The 19,805-nt window shown below is 43.8% G+C and overlaps 1 long non-coding RNA gene across 49 annotated transcripts; it reads left to right on the plus strand.

Annotated features, from left to right (window-relative positions):
• Window positions 1-12,354: 12,354 nt before the first annotated feature.
• Window positions 12,355-19,567, plus strand: LOC123119818 (uncharacterized). 49 transcript variants are annotated; one of them, XR_006459043.1, is made up of 15 exons: window positions 12,361-12,897; window positions 13,086-13,272; window positions 13,378-13,456; window positions 13,589-13,668; window positions 13,743-14,232; window positions 14,314-14,419; window positions 14,508-14,648; window positions 16,056-16,172; window positions 16,623-16,693; window positions 16,944-16,989; window positions 17,108-17,149; window positions 17,237-17,348; window positions 17,430-18,276; window positions 19,047-19,125; window positions 19,223-19,567. It is a non-coding gene; the product is annotated as an uncharacterized lncRNA (long non-coding RNA). The 49 variants fall into 49 exon arrangements; XR_006459036.1 differs by having other exon boundaries at window positions 13,086-13,265; window positions 13,345-13,456; XR_006459060.1 differs by having other exon boundaries at window positions 12,362-12,897; window positions 13,170-13,272.
• Window positions 19,568-19,805: the final 238 nt, after the last annotated feature.

Raw genomic sequence — 19,805 nt, forward strand, 5'->3', positions numbered from 1 at the left:
CGTGCCATGAACTTGGCATAAGCCGGCCGTCCAAACAGGGCGTGACACGGACTCTTGATTTTAACCACTTCAAAAGTTAACTTCTCAGCCCTGGAATCATGTTCATCTCCAAAGGCTACTTCCAGCTCAATCTGACCCACTGGGTATGCCGACTTACCAGGAACCACTCCATGGAAAACAGTGTTGGAAGTCTTGAGATTTTTATCAGTCAGACCCATGCGACGAAAAGTCTCATAGTAAAGGATGTTGATGCTACTGCCTCCATCCATGAGCACCTTAGTGAATTTATGTCCACCAACCTGAGGGGCCACCACCAAGGCTAAGTGACCCGGATTGTCAACCCGGGGAGGGTGATCTTACCTACTCCACATAATAGGCTGCTCAGACCATCTTAAATAACGAGGAACTGCCGGCTCAACAGCGTTCACAACCCTCTTATGAAGTTTCTGGTCCCGCTTACACAAACTGGTGGTAAACACATGATATTGCCCACTACTCAGCTACTTTGGATGGCTTTGGTATCCACCTTGCTGCTGACCTCCCTGGCCAGATTGCTGATTATAACCTCCTTGATTACCTTGAGAGTTTTGAAAATTGGAATTTGAACCACCGTTCGGGCCATGAAAGCCGCCGCCACCTGAGCCACTGCCCGACCCATGATTACCGTCGAACATGTTGAAATTCTTGAAAGCCTTCATGATCGTGCAGTCTTTCCATAGGTGAGTGGCCGGTTTCTGCGGGGTGCCATGTCTCGGACAGGGCTCATTCAGCAACTACTCAAGTGTGGGGCTTGACCCGCCGGACCAAGGGGGTGGCCTCCCCTTACGTTGTTGATTGTTGCCCTGCGCATTGGTGTTAGCCACAAACTCCAAGCTACCATCAGCCTTACGTTTATTATTGCCTCCTTGATTCGCCGGGTTATGCTGAGGGCCCTTGCCATTCTTCTTTCCCTTCCCTGTCTTTTCATCATCTGACTCGGGATCCTTGGTACTGTCAGAGTCAGCGTACTTGACCAGAGCCGCCATCAGCGTACCCATATCATTACAATCGTGCTTGAGCCTCCCTAGCTTCATCTTCAGAGGCAAAAAACGGCAATTTTTCTCCAACATTAAGACTGCAGAGCCGGCATCCATCTTATCAGACGAATGTATTATGGCTTTGACCCGGCGCACCAAATGGGTCGTGGACTCACCTTCCTCCTGCTTGCAATTAGTCAAATCCACAATTGACATGGGCCGTTTACATGTATCTTTGAAGTTCTGAATGAAACGGGCCTTTAACTCTGCCCATGATCCGATGGAATTAGGCGGTAGCCCCTTCAACCAAGTGCGGGCAGTCTCATCCAACATCATGGTGAAGTACTTGGCCATCGCGGCGTCACTGACCTCCAGTAACTCCTAGCCATCTCGTAGCTTTCAATCCATGCCCCAGGCTGTAAGTCGGCCGTATAATTAGGCACCTTCCTAGGCCCCTTGAAATCCTTGGGCAAACGCTCGTTACGCAGAGCCGGCACCAGACAGGGGACACCTCCGGTCTTGGTGGCCACACCTGCCTCAATAGAAGTCGTCGGATAAACCGGAAAAAGGCCGGCAAGCCGTCAGTTGAGCCGCCCGCTCAGCCGCCTGCTGAGCCGCCCGCTCAGCCTCTTGACGTATTCTGTCTTGATCCACCAAGTTAAAGACTCCATTGCACATCGGGTCATGCCCGCCTGGCTGGTTACGGCGCTTGGGGTTGCTTGAAACGGCTGCTGAGACCATGTGCCTGCTATAACTCGGGCTCCGGCTCGGATGAGGGGTTGAATGAATCCTGTCTCGGCTATATGAGTATGCCTCCTGCTGTGCTAAAGCCGTCTAAAGAAGTTCTCTGACCCTGCGGGTTTCAACCGCCGTTGGAGAGTCGCTCTCCACCAGGAGAGCCGCCAGTCGTGCCGCCGCAGCGATCATGTTCTCCAACGGGTTAGAATAATGACCCGATGGTGTTGGGACATACTGACGTGGAGCAGTATTCATCCGGGAAGGCCCTATCACCTGTGGTTGAACCGGTGTTCCAGCCCCGGGTGCCGTAACCTGGTCTATCTCCAGCGGGTTACTGGGCCCTGCGCCAGGTGTATGGAAGAGGTTTCGAGGATCATAAACCGGAGGGAGCCGAGACTGAGTCTTCTGGTATCTTCTCCTCGTGACCTCATTGGACGCATTCTGATCCATCGTGAGCCAGAAAGTCTGCGCCTGAATCCACTGAGCCTGAGCGTCCAGAGCCGCCCGCTCTGGGGTCATCCTGACATCTTCTGCCGCCAGATCTTCCTTAGCCTACACTATATCTAGTTTTAACTGCGCCACTTCCGCATCATGTTGAGCTTGATCCACCGGGTTGACCGCGGCGGTTAACAGAGTGGTCATCTTATCCGTGAGATCCATCAGCACCTGAGCCGGCGAGCGCACAGGGCCTCCTGCCCCGGCTGCTACTGACCCGGAGCTTATTGCTGCCGCAGTTGTGGAGTCTTGAATAGGCTGCATGCCAGCCATGAAGATTCCGACCCTGCTCGGCGACTCAAGGAGATCCGGAATACTGCTGCCATTGGAACAACCCCCAAGCCCGCCGTCTTGCAGTTGATACAATGAATCCGTCTCACCTGTGGACGACTCACCATCAGAATAGATGGCCGTCTCACCGCCAGATGTAGATCCTTCAAAGAGTCCTCCGTGGATGCATCCCACGAAGGCATGCTTCATGGCTGGCAAAGCCCTGGCGGGTCTCGCACGCTGAGCCGTCTCGACGATGTCGGTGCAGATGTCCGACTCAGGGCCCGGCTCGCCGATCTTGCCGATGAAGACGTGAATTCCACCGAAGGGGACCCGGTACCCGTACTCAATTGAGCTGGTGTCGGGGCCGCAGCCTGCATCGTCGATGTAGAGCTTGCCGCAACGACTCTTGGTCATCTGGCCCACAGCGTATCCCTTGAGCCCTTCAAAGCTGCCCTTCAAGAACTCAAATCCACCATGTGTTGGCCCCATGGTGGGCGCCAACTGTCGTGGAATTGTCACGTCAGATGTCCTAGTGAAAGGACTTAGTCGTGGAGCCATCGCAACTAGGAAGCTTAAAGGGGTTAATCGGGACAAAGGACACGGGGTTTATACTAGTTCGGCCCCTTACAGTGAAGGTAAAAGCCTATGATCCAGTTTTGAGTGGGATTGCTTATGTCTCGATTACCAAGGAGCGGAATCGCTTGACCTAGCTTTCGATCTGATGTTACCTGCCTTGAACCGCCACTGGGTCGCCCCTTTATATACAGATGTCGACACCCAGTGGCTCTCAAAGTCCCGGCTGGCTCATAAACAGTGTCCGGCTCGGTCTCTAACAATTTCTACCTTACAACACAAGTCATGTACATATGGCGGTTTATCTCTACGGGCCTTAAGTCGCCTCTAGGCTTTGGGCCCTTACTGAACTGCCATCTTCAACCTTGGTTTTGGGCTTCAAGAATATTCATAGGTATAACCCGGCCCCTCCTGGGCGGGTCATACCGAATAGTTATATCCCCAACACCATACCTTACTGAACTACTCACACCACTACAAAAAAAGGACACATCCGTGACATTATGGACCGAACTAATCTTTTCCTGTCATGGTTATGATACTTCTATGAGGATAATTGTGACAAAAACACGTATCATCATAGATGTGGTGGGCTCCTACTTCTATGACAAAAAATCATGATAGAAAATGGGTTTTTCGTCCTGGGCGGGACGGAGACGCACCTGAATGACATTCTTTGGGCCGTCCATGACAGAAACAAATCATGGTAGAAGCGAGGGCGAGGAAAATTTTGGGGAGTTCCTGGTTATGGTGGGTGGTCGGGATGGAGCGATGTAGTGTGGTTTGCGCGTTTCTCTCTCGTATGCGTGCGTGGTGCGAGCCGTGTTTGATATAACTGATCAAACCCAAGCGAGACGTTCGCTTACTAACCCGAGTGATCGCACTGCGACGTACTGAAGCCGATCGATCGATCCCTTTCGCTGCTAACTGAACCCGACCGACTCCATCGTTGCTAACTGAACCCGATCGATCGTTACTATTGCTTACTAAAGCCGATCAAACCTGCCTCTTGATGAACAATGACCGTTGGGAGTTGGTTGAGCGAGTCGAGACGTGGTGAGTCGAGCCGGTTGGTTGGTTGTGGAGGAACAGTTCCCGGTGGGGGTTGGATGAACATGACCCTATGGTAGTAGGTCGTTGCCGCTGGATGAATAGGACCCCAAGGAGGCCGCCACATCCAAGCCGATTGGGGGTGGATGAACAAGACACCGTGGAGGGCTGGTTGAACAGTAGCCGGTGGAGGTTGGATGAACAGTAGCCCGTGGAGGATGGAAGAAGCCGTGTTGGATGAACAGTAGCAGGTGGAGGCTGGAGGAAGTCGATGGTGGATGAAAAGTAGCCAGTGGAGTCCCGTTTTGTGGTACGCCACACCACTCTCGATGAACAGGACCCCTGCTTCGGCCGTAGTGCTCCAACAAAAGTCTGTTTCCTCCATTTTGCGGTATGCCAGACTCATCCCGATGAACATGATCTTGTTTCGTCCGTAGCTAGTCGAGCGGAAGTCCATTTCCTCCATAGCTGGTCGAGCAAGTTCGTTTCCTCCGTTTTGCGGTATGCCAGACCCTTCCCGATGAATAGGACATCGTTTTGACCGTACGCGGTCAAGCAGAAGCCGTTTCCTCCGTTCTGCGGTGCGCCAGACCCCGTTTCGGCTATTTGTCCAAGCCGGTTGGATCCCGTTGAACATGATGCATTCCGACCTAGTTGGTTGCCTCTTGATGAACACGACGCTGTTTTTTCGTTCCAACCCGACCGGTTGGCTGCCGATAAACAGGACGCCCTCGCTGTACGCGTTCGAGACCACGCCCGCATGTACGTACGTGGCCGTATTTTTTGCAGCGTGAATGTACGTATGTGTACATGATTTAGGCGGGACTGCCTAAGCTGCTACCGCTCCTTACTCGGCCGTGGTTCATCGTGCAGATAGATCGATCGACCGGTATGTACATACACGTTTGCGACCAGAATGACAATGCTACGTATGCTTCGACCGTGTGGGTCCCAGCTGTCAGGGAGGATAAGGAGGCACTTCCTAGCATGCGAATATATAAATGGTGGGTCCGAGCTGTCAGGGGGAGGATTCATTTTTTGCTCGTAATAAGGAGACACTTCCTTGCGTGCCACCGTGGACCCAACTGTCAGCCTCTCCACGTACAACCCTCTTCTGATGGATGTCGTTCATTGACCACAACACGCCAAGAGCACCAATGAGGTGGATGATGGAGAGGCCGAAGAAGGGAACGACACGGAGCCGGGGAAGAATCGACAGTTGTTTCCCGCACGGAGGAGAGTACGAGGGTTTACTGGTTTGTTTGCCGTCGCCGGAGAATAACAGGAGGTGTGGGTGAGTAGAGGGATGACTAGGCCAGCGACGGGAGTAGGGCGAGGCGGTGAGGCATGCGCAGTAGCACAACCGACCACGAGAGGCAGGAGCAGGCGGTACGGCCGGCGCTGGTTTGGGCGGCTAGAACAAGAAGACCAGAGGTTGAAGAAGAACATAACCGTTGGATTAACATCCTATGGTCACTGTAGCCAGAATCGTTTATATTGACTAACTTGACAAAGCCCATGCATCTGCGTCAACTTAGTAGGCCCACAAGTTAGCCTCCAAATCAGGTGGGTCCCAGCAAGAAGGGGGGAGGAATCATTTTTTGTGCGTAACAAGGAGGCACTTCCTTGCTTGCGAAGATATAACTGGTGGGTCCTAGCTATCAACGGGAGGGGAACGTCTTTTTTTCGCTAAATAAGGAGTTACTTCCTAGCGTGTGAAGATGTAGCTGGTGGGTCAAACTCGTCAGCGGGAGAAATCATTTGTTTTCGCATAATAAGGAGGCACTTGCTTGCGTGCGACCATGGACCATGTGGGTCCCTACTTTCAGCCACTCCACGTACATCCCTCTTCCAATGGTTGTCATTTTTTGACAAAGTTATCCACACTGCACCGAGAAAATCACCGCGGTGGACGACAGCAAGGCCTAGGAAGGGAACGACCCAGAGCCGGCAAAGACACAATAGTGGATGCCCACGCGGAGGGGAGTACGAGGGTTCACTGGTTCGGCTGTTTTGTGAGGCTGCCGTCGCCGGAGACTAACATGAGGTGTTGGTGAGTAGAGGAATGGCCTGGATGGCGATGGGAGTAGGGTGGGCCAATGAGGCCTGCGCGACATCACAACTGGCCACGAGAGGTGGTAGCAGGCGGTACCGCTGGGGTGGTCAAGAATATTCGAGATTGAAGAAGCAGCATAGCCGTTGGATGGACATCAAACGATCACTCATGCTAGAATCATGTGTTGACTATAAGTTGAAGAAGCCTTGTGTACGCGTCAACTTAGTAGGCCCACAAGTGAGCATCACATCTATGGCAGAGAGCATATAACCCATTCGTGACTTCTATTTCTTAATTCTAATGGAATTTGCTGCAACCCATTCACTGTTTGTTAACATTACAACCCATTTTCTACCAGGACAACGGTTTGTAATTTCAACCAAATTTCCCACGTTTTGATGGGATCCGAAATATTTTTTATCCCAAAATTTCGAGTGAGACTAAATCTAATTTCATAATAAATTTATATTAGGTAAAAACTCAACGAAATTTTGCACGCAACAAGTAATGAAATTAAAATTTTTAAAATCCAAAAATAATAATTTTGAAACTAATTACCTGTTTGATACATTTTTTTACATTTACAACCCATTTATTATCTCTTAAAGCCCATTTTCTTGGCAAGACTAATGCATCCCTCCTCTTAGGAAAGATTTGCAGCCAAATGGGGCAGATAATAACAAGTTGGCCTGGGTTGGGTATTCCTCAAAAAAAGTATAGGTGGGCAAGCCATTTTCACCTTGAAAAATTAATATCTGGATGGATATTTGATTGACATAAAATAATAGCCTGGGCTAGACAGGCCATAGCCCGCCTAATTGATACCCTGCTCCTCTGAATAACAACAAAAACATCACTCAAAAAAAATTTCTGCTCACCCCTCAAAAAACAAATACTGCTCGACCTGCTGGGTCAAGCTGCCGGCCGCTCCTTGTGAAATTCCCCCGTTTATTGACTATATACATTAACAATGATGTGGAACCATGATGTTAGGAAACCAGGAGGAAGCAATTTTTTTATAGTTGTAATAAGGAGGCACTTGCGTACGTAAGGATTTATTGGACCGCCGGGTTTCCGGCAATCCTACGTGGGACCCCGACGTTAGTTAGACATGGCGGACGCGCCCGGGCACCCATGATTCGCCCCATATTTGCTGTATATGAGGGGTGCTGGTTGGCCGAGGCCTTTGACGCCCGTTTAAGCCCGTCTGAGTCGAATTTCGTGACCGGGCCGTCCGCCCTATTGTTTAAGGCGAGTTAGGGGCGTTCAACTGTAGATGCTATAGTTTGTAAAAAAAAAGAGGCACTAGATGCTCTTACGACTCCAAGGCTGGAGAATTTAAGTTATTCCATACATCTATTATCTATTATCTATTATTTATTATTTAATTAAAACAGAAGTCAAATAAGACACCACGTTCTTCCACATCAGCTAAGAAAATATAAACCGTTGATCAGTAATTTTTACGGCTAAGATTTAAAGATATTATGTTACATGCCTAAAGTAATGTATGGACCTGACACATACACATATGCGTGATAAGAAGTTGAAAACATGAATAGAAAGTCGGAAAAAAGAGACGAGATTTTTTTAAAGAGTTCGGGTCGGCATGTGCATAGCACGTACGTGTGATGGAAATCTAACAACCGAAAAAAGGAAAGTACAGCTACACGTTAAAAAACGTTTCAGTTTGTATCCGATTCCAAATTAAAGCGGCTTACACGCTATCCTTTATTCTGCGTATTTTCTAAAGCCCATTTACTAAAGTACGTCTCAGTATCACACTGTTTTTTTAAACTGCCACGCTGTAGTTTAACCCATAACAAGCAATAGCACCGCGCTAATACCTCAACGTGGGCCTACTAATAAAAAAACTTGGGATAAAAACATCTTGGCAAGGAAGAATTTTACATGATCCTAGAAAAAAGATGCATGTCTTTTTCTAAATTATTCTTAAAATATACTAAAATAAAAAAATACATCAACTTGGCCCTATTTATTCAAATAGACTGAATTATCATATTTTTTGGTTATATTACGGACCGTAACTATAATCTACTATTATATTATTATTAAAACAAGAGTCAAGCAACTCATCACAATCCTTCACATATTAAATTATATTGATCGTCAATTTTTTATACTAACGGTTGAGATTTAAAAGATGTAATGTTACATCTAAATATAGTCACGTAAAGAAAAATTGGCACGTCACATTAGACCTATTTGACATGTCTTACATTCATCTCATGCCTTTTCTGCGAACAAAAGTCTATTCGAGAGGCAATCAGACATATACGTACTTTTTTTGTGATAAAAGACATAAACGTATCACCCGCACAAAAAAAGACTTAAACATATGTTTGCCATTATGAAGTACGACAACAACCTAGAAGGAAGAAGCCGAGCATCCCGCAAAAAAAAAATTAAGCGTCCATGCAGAATACTACGTCCGATGATGTTATCTAAGATTCCAGAAAAAATGATGTTATCTAGGATTGTAGCAAATTAATCAATCTGACATGCTGCACGTACATGCAAAGGATGGGATTTTTTTAAAGATAAGCGTGAGACAACGTGCGAGTAGTACCGGCACATGGACGTAGATGCAATGATGAGATTTAGACTATATTTCCATATACCACGTGATGCTCCAAAACACAAGCATGCATATCATAAAGCCTAGGCTAACAAAAAAGGGCAAAAGAATTGACGATCTCACTTAAACATATGTTTGGCATTATGAAGTACGACAACAACCTAGAAGGAAGAAGCCGAGCATCCCACAAAAAAATAAATTAAGCGTCCATGCAGAATACTACGTCCGATGATGTTATCTAAGATTCCAGAAAAAATGATGTTATCTAGGATTGTAGCAAATTAATCAATCTGACATGCTGCACGTACATGCAAAGGATGGATTTTTTTTTAAAGATAAGCGTGAGACAACGTGCGAGTAGTACCGGCACATGGACGTAGATGCACTGATGAGATTTAGACTATTTCCATATACCACGTGATGCTCCAAAACACAAGCATGCATATCATAAAGCCTAGGCTAACAAAAAAGGGCAAAAGAATTGACGATCTCAGTTTTCATGGGATCAAATTTTGTTGGTGCTATATACTAAAAAAATGTGCTAAACTATTTTTTTTTGAATTAAAACAAGATTGTATTCATTAGCAATGACCAATACTCCCTCCTTCCATCTATATAGGGCCTAATGCGTTTTTAAGACATCCTTTGACTATTGACAAGATTAATAATACATGACATGCATAATGTGAAAATTATATCATTGAAAACTCCTTTCACATACGAATTTGACAATGTACTTTGTGTAAGTTGCATGTCATATATTATTGCTCTAATATTTGGTCAAAGCTAGCCTTGAAAAACGTATTAGGCCCTATATAGATGGAAGGAGGGAGTACATCGTTTGTGAGAAAAAATGTGCTAAACTATGTTCTACAATACAACGAGCTTACAACTTTATAACAGAAGTTATTGAAGAATATTATTGTAATCTTATATTACATTATTAGAGCGCCATAATCTGGAAGATGTAACAGATCTTAATAAATAACACACATGAGTTTCTTCTAGGTACCAACATATTGCATGAGGTCATCGGTACAGGAGGTACTAGAAATTACGACAGAGATGCATTGTTGCATAAGTAAACCGGCGATTACCGTCCGAAGTGACAACAGAGTGGTATATTGAAAAAAAATCAAAGAGTGCACACATATATATGGACCAGGCACAAAACATGCAAGCATCATATATCGAAATAAATAATGTTGGGTCGATGCCCATATGATTATATGTGTGACTGAGCCCTACATCAGAGAGATAAGACAACGTTTTGATTGTCAAAGTTGAAATCTGGAGGAAACACGTCATGTTTAGTTAGATGTTCTAAAAATATATATTAAAAAAACAACGTTGCACTGTAAAAAAAATACTTCCTCCGTTCCAAAATAAATGACTTAACTTTTGTACTGACTTTAGTACAAAGTTAATACAAAGTTAGTACAAAGTTGAGTCACTTATTATGAGACGAAGGGAGTAGCTATGATAACAATAAATGCCAAAGAATGCCTTAGATTTTCATGAATATATGGTCGCTCAACATGGTCGCTGAAAAAGAGATATTAGATGGATAACCGAGATAGCATCTAGATGGATTACACTACACTAATAAAATGTGACAAACGTGATAGGGTCAAGTGATGAGATGATTTGAAGAGAAGATGAAAATGATTTGAGTATATTCCACCAATAATTAGTTCTCTATGTGGGAAAACGTGGCCAAAAGTAAAATATAAGGAAAATCACAGTAAGATACTATATCTTTGGTATTTAAATTTCCGTCCATAATGGAAAATACAAGGGATACATGGATGAAGGAGAACGAGGAACGTAATTTTCTGGCAATGGAGAACATAATAGATACACAACTAGAGAAGTGCATTCTTTTAAGAGAATGATTTAAGTAGATGTAATTTATACATGTCATCAATGTATACTCTTGGTGGAAATTTTAAACAAATTACTTGAGAATAGATGGACATCAAGGGAAAATACATTACAAAAGGATGTTGGAAATAATCATCATCCCCAAATGAATTTACAAGACAGGTTGGGCACCTCAACACCATTTATTTTTACACCTCACACGCCAAAATATTTTTTGAAAACATTAAATACTTAATCGAACGTTTTCCATCCATGTCTAAATCCTTTTAGGACATATTATTGACTACACTATTATCCTTTTTAAAGATATGTCAAAGCCAACTTAGTGAGTCAAATAATAGTTGAAAACAAGAGACCCAAGATTATATATCTAGCCACGCAAATGCGCGGGTCACTCCGCTAGTTTATATTTTATAACATAGGTTATGCGTGAAACAACAAGATGATGAGTTGGTTGGAAGATCATATGGTTTCACCTCTAGCTAACCCGAACTAGTTGTTGTATAGGCTATGAATGAAACATAAGACAATGAACTATCTAAGCGTAGAAACAATAGAAGACGGTGACCTTCTTAACATGCAAATCACTGGCATTAGATCAACATGCAAAAGTTTGACAAATCACCGGCATTAGATCATGCGACATCATGATGCATGTTATTCTCTGGAGGCACGGTAGACAACTCATTTTCCCAAGTTTCACATGGACCATCAAGTTTGAGGAGCTTTTAAGCGTGGCTGCACCCTGCATCATGATATCACGTGCCACAACATTCCAAGATAAACTTTGCAATCAAACTCACGGGCTTGGCATTTGATAGACAACGTTCAGAATATCCATGACAAACTCTTAATAACCACATATTTACTTTTGAACCAATATTTACTTCTGAACTGAACACACGAATAGGAAAAAATGATCGACGCTGCTCACGGCAAAGGGTGTCCCATTCCAAAATATCAAATTCATGTCTTTTAGCTAACATCAATGAGCAAAATTTGACAAGGTTTTCCAATTCCAAAATATAAAAAAAAATTCTTTCCCATTCAAAATATTTAAAGCCTATGATTGTGAAACGAGCGGGGTTTGTCATCAGTTTGCACATCAAAATGTAACATGGAGCTGGATTAACCAGCTTATCTTTTTGTGCAATTTCACTGAAATGCCTTCAAGACATTAGCAGCTCCTTTCTTTGTCTTCAACCAATGTCTTGTGGTGCATGGTGGATTTCGTATATATATGTGCTGCAAGCAGGCATTGGCAGCTCCTTTCACGTAGATAGGCTGATGGCTGCATGATGAAGTATTATGGAGGACACAAACCATTTGAACATTTTGTGCAGTTCCACTAAAATGAAGCTGAGCATCCCTGTCTGCATAAATATAGGAAAAAAGTATGATTAATATAATAGTGGTACTAGTTGATTAAACATACACTCACAAATATAATCAACTTCATTTAAAACAAAACAGAAGCTAGACAACTCACCTCCAGGAGGCTCCCACTATTTGAAGCTTCGTTGGCCGTCCGATCTGCCTTCTAATGCGCTTGAGCCATTGGATCTTTACAACAGTCAAATTCGATTTTCACTTCACGGTCATTTCCACTCGCCTATGACGGGTGGGCTCGTCTCGTGCTCTGGTTGGCTGGGTCAGTCGTGGCCGCGTGTAGACGGTTTTGACCAATCCGCTCCATGCTTCCGCAGCCAATCCGCCTCGTCCCACTCCCGCCCCAGCCGCCACACAAACCCTAGCCCTCTTTTCCCTCGATCCCCATGAGCCACCGCACCCCTCCCTCGATCCCCAGTTCCCCATGATCCTCTCCTAGCCCGCAGCCACCGGCCTTGTCTCTCCACTCGCCTCCTCCTTTCCTCTACCATGTCGTCGTCGCTCCCACCACCGTCCTTCTCCTCTGCTTGCCTCATCGGGTCCTCTTCCATGCCACCTGTCTATCCAGAGCGGCGGCGGGGTCTTCGAGTTGCAGGGAAGATGGAAGAGGCCGGCGACATGCGGGACGAGCAGGTCGGCCCTGGTTCATCGTGAAGGCGCATCCGACACCGCTCTCCATGTCGTTTCTCCTCCCTTTCTTCCCTGAAGAAGCCCGCAAGAGCAGTGAACCATGGAGGATTTGGGGGCTGCTCAGGTTTGGAGCAGCAAACCATGGAGGATATGGGCGCTGCACGAGCTTGGAGCAGCAAGCCATGGCAACAAAGGTGAATAAGCAACACATACTCGTACTGCTCAAAACATGCATATTTGGAAATTATTTTTTTGTTCTTGAGATCTCTATAGGATTATTGTCTGAATAATTAGAAGTATTTTTTTGGACTACTTTGATTCTCTGAAAAGTTTGGTGAATCCAAGATTTAGCTCAGAATCATTGCATTTTTTTTCAAAATAGGATGATATTTCCTTGCTGGTTAGACAACATATGGGATAAGGATGTGTATGTTGCTGATTTTGGTGGTTTGGACATGGATTTGAGGGTGGAGAAGGGCCACAGGAAGGGTATTTGGTGGAGGGAGACGTCCAGGACCAGAAGTGTGAATTAAATGCACACTAACTGTTTGGTGAAATGCAAGTACAAGGTGTTCTCGTTATGCTTTGGTTCCTCAATCTTTCTAATGTTTTCTCTTGATGTAGCATCGTTTTTATTGCAGGCATTGATATATTTCTATTTGTGCCCACGCTAGGCAATATAAGGTCTTTAATGCATGCATTATCCCATCTTCAGCTGAGTATCCAGTTGAGCATAAGCACAACCTTGCTAAGGTCAGTTAAAAAGGGCAGAGCCTTAGCCTTGGTTCTGCAGGAGGGAAACAAAAGATTATTTGTTTATTTTTATGCCTACTATAGATCGTGTTTGTCGTTTACAATGCCCACTTTTTAATGGAACACATTTAGAGTGCATTGAATGGAAAATTCTACTCTTTAGTCTGTAAAGAGTTGCAAGGAGAAGGACAATATCTTGGTTGATGCCATCAGTGAGATTTAGCCCTTATTTTGAGCCCTTATTTTGCATTTGCTTCGCTTCTCTAAAGATTTGTTCCTACTGCAGGAGAGACGTGAGGGTTGGTTGGTTGCATTCGTGTTGCTGATCCGGACAGCGGCGAGGAAGGCAAGCAACAGCGGGGAATGAGCAGGTGAGCGATCCTAGCGTGGGGAAGGGGCAGGGTGGGGCCTCGCGCACCTGCCGGCGGCCGGCGGGAGCTTGAGCTCGAGACGATGGAGGTGCTAAGGCGGGGCAGGAGAGGACGGCTCGCCGACGAGCTCGAGTTGGAGGCGGTGAGATCTTTTCCTTCATGGCTTCCCACCCGCTGAGCTCGTTGGTCCTCCTCCCTCCCCGTGCGGTGGCTTCGTCCTTCGTCGCTCGACTTACCATCTACCCCTGGTACGCCTCCATCCTTTGTCCCTTGCTCCGTGGCCCGGATGTCGAGGGAGGGCGAGAGGTGGTGATATGAAGAGGTGAGGGAGATGGAGGCGGTTACCTACAGCTCCTATTGAAGGGGTGGAGAAGAGGGGGTGCTCGTGTGGAAGAACAGTTTTAGGTTCTCTCTTTACGTGTTTATTTCTTGTCATTGGTCTTGATTTCCTGATATACGATTTACCTAAAGACCACAATCTTCCAGATTTGAGAAAGAAGATGAACAGAAGAATCCAATAGAAGATTTGGTGAAGAACAAGGTGACCAACTCTCTCTTGTGTGAATGTTCGTCTCTCTTTTGTAGAAAATTGGTAGGTGACCTCATATTTGTGTTTCAGGTTACTTGGCTTCTTCTTTCAACCAATCTGTTAAAATTATAGTGCATTTTTTGTGGGGCAGGTTAAAGAGCCCATGTTATTTTGCTTGGCTTATATTCAGAAGGGACAATACAATGCTCTTTGGAGTCAAGTTACCTCATATACTGGTGGTCAGTAAACCAACTACTAAGAAGGATTGGCTACATAAAGCAATGACCTTGTGGTAATCTTCAACATCTATCTCTTGGTTGTGTGTGTGTGTGTGTGTGTCTGATGCCTTTTGACGCCTCCTTTCAGTTCATCATGGTACTAGCAGATAGGCAGGTATTCGTGTATCAGTTGCTTGATGTGCTTACTTTACTAGCAAACAAGCTTCCTGGTTGATTAGGTATTTCCTAGAGTTCAACCTCCTTTCAGTTTCAGATGGACAGTCTTTAATTGTTAGAGATGAGAAGTACCTTAATGTAAGACTGGAGGTTGCTATTTCAGATCAAGGGTTGGTGTCAACGTTTAACAACATGTGTTTAGGGAAAGTATCATGTGCCCACTCTTTACATTTTTATTGGGTCCTTTCACCATTCTGTGTGTGTGTCTATATATATATATATATATATAGAACAAATGTTTCCTACAAGCAGTGGTAGTTACCACCACTTGCGTTTTGTATGTTATATGTAGTATCTGTCGGAACCGAGAGTATGTACGTGTAGTATGTAGTATATAACAATGATTAGGTAGTATATATATTAATTTTTAGGTGGTATGTACCATTTTTTGAGTATGCTCATTTTTACGTACAAATACGTACGTATTTTACAAATATAACAAAAACTATGGGCTCATATGCAATTTTTTCATGTAACTTGCTTTGAAATATCTTAGATATAGTACATGAACATATTTAAAATAATAAAATAGTATATATAGTACCACATGGTAGTATATGAGACATGTGGGGTAACTACCACCGGATGGTAGGATGGATTTTCCCTATATATATATATATATATATAGTTTGTGTGATAACATTCTTGAAAAATAATTATAGTGTCCTGTTGTGCTAGATGTTTGGTGTTTCGCTTGAATAAGAAGCTATTTGTCAAGTAGAGGAATACAATTAAATGTACAAATGGTACCACTTTACGAGTTATGCCTGATAGTTATTGGTGTCATTTCCCCTCCGAAAATTAGCATTTTCCTATTCGTAGGAGCTTCAGTGAGGTTGCTCACCAATGAGCTGGAAGGTTTTTTGTCCTGGGTACCCGTAGCTCACTTTGTTAATTACCACAACACCATTTCATATTTAAATTTAATACTCCCTCCCTTCCTTAAAAGAAGGCATGTCAGTTTTGGTCCAAGTCAAACAATGTAAAGTTTGACCAAGTTAATCCCACAAACTTGTGTCTTCTTTCCTAGCATGGAGGGAGTACTTAGTTTGATTACTGCATCTACAGTTTATTTTTGCTTCTACTTCTGCTTCTACTATATTTCTGTACTTAAATTTAAATTATTTTTGCACCTACTTTATTTCTACTTCTACTTTTTTCCTGCACCTATAGTTGCAGTGCTTAATTTATCTGCTCATGGAGCTATGACTCTATTGCAGTGGGCTAAGGTTGATTGCTTTCAGGGGTATGTCAAGGTGTAGGTGCAGACTCATTGTTGATGTTGAATACTGGAGTAAGAATGATGATCAGTGCTCTGACCGTGCTGCTGGAGATAATGATGCGAGCTCGACCAGTTCATGGTGAGGACACACATGCCGCCTATATCTTTCTCTCAATGTATCCTTCTGTTGCTATTTGGAACTTGGTGGGCTGGTGGCTGCGTCGGATTAATCAAGTGATTCTGTTTAGCTTAGTTCATTACCAGAAAGCCTAAGAGTAGCGTTCTTTATTGCCTGGTTAAATCAATCCCTACCTCCCGCTGGTCGCCAGCTCCGATGCTCCGCCGACTGGAGAACCAGGAACGAGGAGGGGCGTGAAGGGGAGAAGGGGGTGCGACGGAGAAGGAGACATGCCCGCAGGAGAGCACGGAGCGCCGACGTGTGCTTTGTGAAAAAAGAAAGAGACGAATTGATTTGCATTTCTTATCAATCTCTTTTATAATTATTTATCTATGTAATCTCCTGTTATTAGATGATGAAGTTATGTTTGCATTTCTTAGTAACTTTCGTGGATCATCTGTGCTTGTGCAGATTTTATTTCTGTACGCCTACAAGGTGTTCGACGAAAATCCCAGAAGGCTGGCAGGGGAAGAATGATCTATGTAAGCCATGTTTATTTGGTCTTATGGTTTAGGTGTTTGTCCTGACAGTTTTGATATGTGTATACAGTCATTTTGGAATAGGGTATGATTCTTTTTGGGTTTTTCATTCTACCCATTGGTTCTAAGAATCTTGATATTCGGCTGTGTTGTTGTAGATTTGTAAATTTTCACTTGGGATACATCAATTCAGTCATGTTGGAGTAGGCTATATGATTTTTTTAGTTCTGACCACATATCCTTCTTGTTTCAGTCTGTACAATCTCGAAGACTGCTGCTTCTTTGGTCTGTTCACCAAGGTTTCCTCCCTTCCTTGTTTCTGTTATGCTCTTGTGATGCTCTGCGTCTGTGCTGATCCACACAACTTGCTGGTCTCCAACTTATTTATTCTCTCACCCTCTCCATTTGTGTATGTAGTCATGCATACCCACTTAAGAATGAACAAGGCTAAGCTGCATGGTACTATGTCTGGACTTGGCTTTTGATTTCAATTCGTCTTACTTTTTTGTACTAAATCTTTGATTCATGCTTTTGCCCTCTTAATAGTATATCTCCTTACAAGAAGATCCTTGGGGTGTCAGACATGTTTTATTCCACTGCTACCAAGAAGATAAATGCGGCAGCTGAGCCTATAGTTCCTGCTGAGGAACACCCCAAGGTTAGGCTCCTTTTCTGCCATTTGTTTCCTGTATGCACTCATGTTTCTTTGATGTACCTGAATTTCTTATTGTTGTGTTAGGTTGACAGTGACACTGCAGATGGAGCTTCTCTAACCGCTATCGAAGACACCGTTGTTCATTTTAACCAGCCAATATGGAAGAGAAGAAGACGGAGCCATAAACAAAAATGACTCTGGATATATCATATTTTCCTTTATAACCCCTTTTCACTGGTTAGGCCCAGCCCAGCAAACGTCTGTCGGCCGCATGAGCTCCATGTGAGATCTTTAGCATTTGTTCTGAGATAAAGAATTCGGTTCTTTAACTCATCATAGAGCATCCAGCACAGCAAAACCCAAAAAGACCTTTAAACCATGCCTATATATAATATCATGCAAATTCTTGGTTTTTATTAGTTTCACATGCTAAAGTATATAGTTTGAACATAGGTATTTCAAATGTAAAAGTTTTAGAATTATTACCTCGAGTGCTTGCTAAAACCCGAAGTTACTAACAAATGCAAATATTTCTTGTTATAAAAGGTTTAGAATTATTACCCGAGTGCTTGCTAAAACCCGAAGTTACTAACAAATGCCCACAACTAAACCAACTAAAACATGGTGTTTTTCACCGTGCACATGGATTCAGCGTCTCTACGCCATATGCCCTTGCAAAATGAGACTATTTTCATCGACAACATGGCTTTAGCGGGTCTCTGCGCCATTTGGCGCGATTCAGTTTTAGTTTTTCACTCAGACATACAGTTGTTAGTGTTGTTAATCCATACATAGTAGTATCTGTAACTTGATGTTATCGTATCTTTCATTCAAGATCTTGTGCAAGATTACATGCATATTTTCCTTTGCTGTAGACCCATGTTGATTTCTGGACCCAAATTCTAATGGGTCTCTTGCAGGCGACGTGAAGGTGAGCAACTGTGATTAAGGAAATTACATGTATTTGTGTGGTTTGTTCCTGCTGTTGATCGGTGCTACTAAATGCTATATAAAACTTATAGCTGTGCATAAAATGCCTTGATATGCAAATAACCCACTTAAAATAAATGGCTTGCGCCATCTGGCATTAGATGTTGACATGCCAAACACTTTGCCACCTAGGATAGTCTATATTTGTATTGCCATCAGTTATCTCATTTTTTCAATAATGAAAAAATTATTTGCTTTGGTTTTTCGGAATAATGTTCAGGAAGTTGATGACGAGTTAGTAGAACCGTTGGAAATGTTGCTTCCATTAGACAATGACATGCTAAAGGCGCCACTGCCTGATGTAGTCTTTGGACTTCAGCTATCTCATATGTACAATAACAAGATTTGTCGCTTCGGTTTTTAGAAGAATCTTTGATAAGTTGGTGAAGAATTACAGCTCCGAGTTCGTGTTGAGTGTCTCTTCCATCTGGTGTTCGAGTCGCCGGAGGCACATCTCGGCGTTTGTCGCCGGAGGCTGTTCGGCGTATATCGCTGGAGGCAGGACCGACAACATGTACCAAATGTTATTTTCTTCTTTTATAATCACCTTGATGTCCACAAAAATAATTTTTTGTATGAGTTTTGGTCGGGCTTGACAATTTTTTTTGCTGAGAATACAAACTGTGAAGCCACTATTTTCATACTGTAGTTGTAGGTGTACATCCTTTATTCTCGCAACAGTTAATTCTAAGGCCATTCATATCGTTGCAGATTTTGCCTATTCTCTAAGATGGATGATGATGAGCGGTGCAATCGAAAATTCAGAGCTGGGCTTTACACACTTCAGTGGGTAAGTGAAGTTCCAGGTTTTCTTCTTTACCCTATTACTGCTCTGTTGTATAGAGAGCAGTGAGTTTATATTAGCTAAATGTTAGATTGGAATGCAGGAGTAGCATGGCAACACCAAGGTAGAGACCTGAAGAGAAGCAAGGGGATGGACCAAGGAAACTAGAACCGTGCTGTCGTGATGTGGGTCGTGTCGTCTTCGTCCATCTCCATGGAGGTATATATACATAGGTTAGGTATAGGAAAGGAGACCATCTCCATGGAATTCTGAGTGATGTGTAATGTCCTCATAGGACCGGACCGTTTACAAAGGGAGTACTTGAAAATAGATTCTTTATATATTGTTTGGTTCCATCAGCCGCATAACCTAAATTAGCAATTAGCTATCTAAACAGTGTAGTGTAACCATTATGCTTGCTGCAGTTACTTTAGTGTTGAAATGTTTATGTTAGCTTGTTCTGCACTACGAAATATTTTTGTTTTCCCAGCCATTGTTTTCTAAATCCTATCAGCATATTACCTGATATGGCCTTTGAAGTTTCTGTTTTATAACGAGCTTTGCACCGGTCAACTTGAGTATGGTATGGTTTATTCTTTTCTGTTGCGGCTATTCCAGAGAAATTTAGAGCTCCACAACCTTTTGAAGACTTAGCAGAGATGAAACAATCAATCAGTTGAGGTGCA

Source organism: Triticum aestivum, chromosome 1B (genome assembly GCF_018294505.1).
Source record: "Triticum aestivum cultivar Chinese Spring chromosome 1B, IWGSC CS RefSeq v2.1, whole genome shotgun sequence".
NCBI classification, from domain to species: domain Eukaryota; kingdom Viridiplantae; phylum Streptophyta; class Magnoliopsida; order Poales; family Poaceae; genus Triticum; species Triticum aestivum.